This window comes from Tupaia chinensis, unplaced genomic scaffold (genome assembly GCF_000334495.1).
Source record: "Tupaia chinensis unplaced genomic scaffold, TupChi_1.0 Scaffold143610_2, whole genome shotgun sequence".
Lineage (NCBI taxonomy): Eukaryota > Metazoa > Chordata > Mammalia > Scandentia > Tupaiidae > Tupaia > Tupaia belangeri.
In genome coordinates, this window is record NW_006203457.1 from 707,164 (window position 1) to 713,123 (window position 5,960).

General features: G+C 34.7%; 1 pseudogene; it reads right to left on the reverse strand.

Annotated features, from left to right (window-relative positions):
* On the reverse strand, window positions 1-738 carry LOC102481656 (proteasome subunit alpha type-6 pseudogene; annotated as a pseudogene).
* Between the last annotated feature and the right edge of the window lie 5,222 nt (window positions 739-5,960).

Sequence of the window (5,960 nt, forward strand, 5' to 3'; positions counted from 1 at the left end):
TTAGTCTCTCTCTGCTGGAGCAACAAGGTAAGCATCCATCTCTGCTTCTGTAAGAATCCTGAATTTAGGATTTTCAACTATAACTACTCCAACTTCTATTTCTGAACGTTTGAAATCAATTGACGGAACAGTAGAAAGGCATGTAATCGCAGTTTCCACTGTCCAAATATCCAATCAAATTTCCTCTTCACCTTTTTTTTCAAGGAAACTGGTTGACTCAGTTCGTTTAACTCCTGCGGCAGTGGCTTTAAACCCACAGTAGTAACCTGCAGGATCACTCTTGTACACCTGAGGACCTTGTTCTTCATCTGTACCAATTAATATCTTACATCAACCAAGAGGCCTCATTTCAGCATTCTGTGTATAGACCTGAGAAATATCAGCAATTCTTTCCCACAGCATGTCCACAGGAGTCTAATAACCATACTTGTATTTCCAATTAGCTGCCTCATAGCGAGCCCTCTGTACCTGGGGTCGGCTATAAGCTGTCATTCCTGTCATCACACAGCCACTGTTCTCAGTTATCTTGAATAAGTGAGTCACTGTGCTGGAATCCAATAATTTGTCAGGAACATTTTTCTGTGTGACAATTACTACACAGTCTTTCCTTCTCACCGCTATTGATTTAAGGCTGCCCTGGTTAAAAGCCTTGAAAGCATATTCTATTTGGTAGAGCTAGTCCTCGGGTGAAAAAATGGTAATGTGGCAGTCAAAACCAGCGCTGGAACCACGGGACATGCTGGTGCATCCACTACTTCCAAGTACAATCCTGAGTCCCATAGCTCCTGCACCAGGCATACAAGCCCCTCCTGGAAGTTGCAACGACTCTCAGACATTATCTGTAAAACTCATTAAGAGTTTAATAGTCTGTGTATGTACTCATATTTTTGTACTTTTCACTGCTTTTTCTTCCTCAGGTCTCAAGTTTCCATTTGTGTCATTTCCTTTCTTTGTGAATAATTTCTGTTAACCACACTTTTGGTGACAAATTCCATTAATTCCCATTCATCTAAGAATATCTGTTTCTAGGCCAGCAGGTGGAATGATGTAAAGGAGTTGGATCTCACATGGCCAACTCTGCAGTTTGAGCTCTGGACCTGGAGGCTTGAAAAGCACCAGGCACGTGTGTGTGCATACCCAGAATCCCAAGAGAAGAATGAAGTGATTGTGGTGTGGCTATCTCCTCTGGATGAGGGGGGTGATTTCTTACTTTCCCTCTCTCTCTGTTTCTTTCTGTCTCTCTCCAGTGAGTCCACATGCCCCATAGCAAAAAAAAAAAAAAAAAAAAAAATATCTGCTTTCCTTCCATTCCTGGAAGACAGTATTACAAATATAGAATTTATGGATGGTTTACGTTTCTTTTCTTGCAGCCTCTGAAAAGTGCTATTCTGCTTCCTTTTTCTCCATGGTTTTCAGTGAGAGGTCTACCATTATTTGAATTGATATTCACCTATAGTTAATGCATCATTTCTCTCTGGCTGCTTTCTAGATATGTTCTTTGTCTTTAGTTTTCAAAAGTGTAATTGTAATATATCTTCATGTGGATTTCTTTGAGTTAACTTACAGATTAACCACACTAAATCGCCATTTCTTTGGGATTAGTTTATCTGAACTGTGTAGGTATAGGACTTTTGCTACATTTGGGGAGTTTACAGCCATTATTTCTTTGAATACTCTTTCAAAGTTTTTCTCTTCTCCTTCTGCAATGCCGATGATATGAATATTGAATTTTTTGTTATTTTTCCACAGCCTCCTGTGGTTCTGCTCATTTTTAATAAGTTTATTTTCTTGATTATTCAGATTGGATAAATTCCACTGATATTTCATCATGTTCCACAATTATATATACATGTCATGTTCCCTCTACTATTGAATCCATTCACTGAGGTTTTTATTTAACCTTTGCATTCGTAACATGTATAATTCCCATTGCACTATTTAAATAATTTATATTCTTTCCCTGAGCTTATCTATTTTTTATTTGTTTCAACAAAATTTATAATTGCTTGTTGAAATATTTTTTACAATGGATGCTTTCAAATTTTTGTCAAATAATTCCAACATTTGATTCATTTCAGTGTTGTTATCAGTTGACTGCCTTTCTCATTCGAGTTTTTATTTTCCTGAACTTTGACATATGGATATTTTCACTTTCATTCTGGATATTTTGAGTATTATATCATTAGATTCTCTTTCTTATTTAAATGATTTGTTTTAGTATTCACTCTTTTTCAATTTAGTATGCAGGTCCTGGCTTACTTTTATGGGCTGTGGTTCCAATTACACTTTCATTTTCAGAGTTTTTGTAGTGGTATTTTGCTTTATCTGGTCTCACTGGAACTCCCCCTTCACTGCTAGTGATACCTGGGATTTCCTTAAGCCAGGTCATGTGCTTGTCTCTAAGTGGAAAAAGGGAGTTTATGAATGTATTCTTATTATTCTGAGGCAAGAGTAATTGTGTATTTGTAAGAATAATTTCAGTGGCAAAGTACTTATATTTGTACTAGAAATTCTTTTTTTTGGGGGGGAGGGAGATTTTTGCTACAGGGAGCTCACCAGGGAGACAGAGAGAGATGGAGAGACAAAAATGAAAAATCACCCCCTGGGGGGATGGTCATGCTCCAATCCATTCTCCTCTTGGGATTTTGGGCATGCATATACAGGTAACCTGCATGAGTTTCAAGCTACCAAGTCTGGGACTTGAACCATGGTAGGCCATGTGGGAGTCCAGCGACGTAATTGCTACATCTGCTGGTCCCTGTACTAGAATTTCTGATGTCTGGTTATACTGTATCTTGAACATAGTATCTTATTTAATTTTGATAAAAAGTGTGATTTCTCTTACATATAGTTGGAATCATTAATCCGTAAATTTTTAGAAGTATGGTAAAATCTATTGCATCAGTATGTTTGATATGAGGCCATGTGAGGACATAGTGATTAACAACAGGGGGCCTTAACATAATGAAGGGGCCATAAATACATATTGACATGGTGAGAGTACTGTAGCAATTTTTTTTATTATTATTAATTTGGCTAAGTCAGCTTCCAAAATTGTGAGAAAATAAATTACAATAATTTAAGCCATCCAGTCTCTGTTATCCTGTTATAACATACTGAACAAACTAATAGAATACATCTTGTTCAAAGTTAGGCCCAGAGAAAAAATATTTCTATCCATTTTCTCTCTCATTAAAAAAACCCTGGAGTTTTACTTTTATTAATAGTAAATGTCCCACATATACCTGATAAGTTTGTTTTGTTTTGTTTTGTTTTTTATGTTGAAAGGAGGAGTTTTAACAGCATCCATAAAAGGTATGTAAAATCAAATATTACATTTTATACTTAGAATTGAGCTTAGACTAACACCCTTATTTCAAAAATAAAAAAAAAAGCTGAAGCTTAGAGAGGTTCAGAAGCTCATTGAAGTCAGTTAGTGGCAGAGCAAGACACAGGCCAACTTTCTAAAATGCTAATCCAGTCCTTCTTCCACTAAAGTTCATTACAGTATTTCTGGTGGTTCTATCATTTAATAGAGTTATTAATGGTTATTGTGTATACGTCCATAAATAAATTATTAACTTAATGTTAAACAATATATTTACGAACTATAGAATTATGAGTACATGTTAAATAACAACCTGATATTAAGAGGTCATTCCGATCCAAATTATGTTCTATCTTACAGGAAATGAAATAACAAAAGCCATGGATAAAAATAATCAGGCCTAATCACACTTAACTACATACTTCTCAAAGCCACAATTTTCAGATTTTTTTTCTTAACTCATGATTATAAACAAACAGCCCTACTTCTGCCATGGGTATTTGTGTATCATGAAAAAAAACCATTAATCTAAGAATTAATGTACTTTACTTATAAATCACCTACCTTGGACAATTCCTGTACTCTTCAAATTCAACCTAAATTCCCTTGCTTAAAGAACAACTTTATTGAGCTATAATTTCATACCATTAAGTCTCTCCTTTCAAAGTGTACAATTTAGTTATTTTCTCTATATTCATAGATATATCCAACTGACAACAAGGTTAATTTTAGAATATTGTTGTAAGTTTAAGAAGAAACCCTGTATCTTTTAGCTATTACATCTTCCATTTTTCCCAGCCCTAAGAAAGCACTAATGTACTTTCTGTCTCTATAGAATTGATTACTCTGGACAGTTCATATAAATGCAATCATATAATCAATGGCTTTTTACATATTTTTTCCCTTGGGACAGTGTTTTCATGTTTCACTCATGCTGTCATATGTATCAATACTTCATTTTTTTATAGATGAAAAATATTCTATTTTATCTCCATATTTTGTCCATTCACCAATTAATAAACATTTGGATTATTTCCAGTTTAGGACCATTATTAATACTAAAGTTCTTTTTGAGTTGGAAAATTTAGAAACATGTATTACCCAAAAGGATAAGTTCATCCCCCTCAGAACTGCCACATGGAATGCCATACAAAAATATTCAATGTATTAGGTAAAAAAGGTAAAATTAATCTCCAAAATCACAAAATTCAAGCCATGTAATAATATAGCTGATTTAATTAAATACCTGGTCACAAATCAATATTTAATTAAATTAGAAAACAGTAAATCGAGTCAAAATTGATCTAATTATGCAGGTAAACAAAATGAGATTTTTTTTCACATGCAAAAGGTCACCCTTCAAATTGTTTTATTATAAAATACATCCTACTCAGAAGATACATACCAGTTCATCACTTGTTTGACTACATTTATTGCTAGAGTCTCCTATTCTCTTAAAGTACCGATCGATTATTTCATATGATGATCATATGCCTTACAGCAAGACTATGAATCTACTACAAAAGTCAGATGTTTCATGGAACATTGTTGTCAAATTCAAAGTCCTGGCAATACTAGTCAGACAGAGATAAGGTTTTTTTATCTGTTGATGAGGATGTGTGCAATAGTCTCAACTGATAAAGCCTCTTCACAATCTAAATGATGTATAGCGTTTTAATGTATGAATAATAATTTTAAAAATTAATAAGGAAAAAATAAAGTGAAATCCAAATGCTTTACAAAGTTGTAAACTCTGTTTTTTAAAATAATGATTCCTTTAATCATATTTTTTATTATTATTATTATTATTATTTAATTTGCTACACTGCATGCAGGATCCCCAGAGAGAAACAGAGAGAGACAGAGACACAGAAGGAAAGTGAGAAAACAAGCTGCCAGGTCTGGAACAAAAACTGCAGCCATCTATTTGGGAGTCTAGTGCCTTAACCACCAAGCCACCTGCTGGCCCTAAGTTGTAAACTTACTAGGAAAATTATTTAGCATTTCTGCTAGTCAAGAGCATACTGAAGAAATAAAAATAGTAGAAGTGACAAACAGGTACATTCTTCAATAACTCTACTCCTTATAACCTCCATAGGTAAAATAATTTTTTTCTAGGTTTTTGCCATAGGGTCTATGTGCTCACCAGAGAGAGAGAGAAAGAGAGACAGTGAGAGGTAAAGTGAGAAACCACTCTGTGGGGGTGATGGCCACGTAGCAATGCTTTCTCTTCTATTCTCCTGAAATTTTGGCATGCATGTTCATGTGCCCAGTGGGAATCCCAAGTCAGCAAGTCTGGGACTCAAAGCATGGTCGACCATGTGGGAGTCCAGCACCTTAACCACCATGTCACCCACTGGCCCCACTAAAACATTTTTAAATTTACAAATAATAATTCTATATATTTCTAGGGTACAATGTGAAGTTTTGGTATTCATGCATCACGTGCCCTATAGCAAAAAAACCTCTCCAAAAAAAAAAAAGAGAAAAATACCACTGCATATTCATTATACTTAATGTTGGGAGTTAAACAAAAAAGAGCAATAAATAAACAAATAAAAGTAAGTCTTCATTAACTGCATTTCCCCCCCCCTTTTTTTTTTTGAGAGGTTTTTGCTATAGGGAGCGGGCA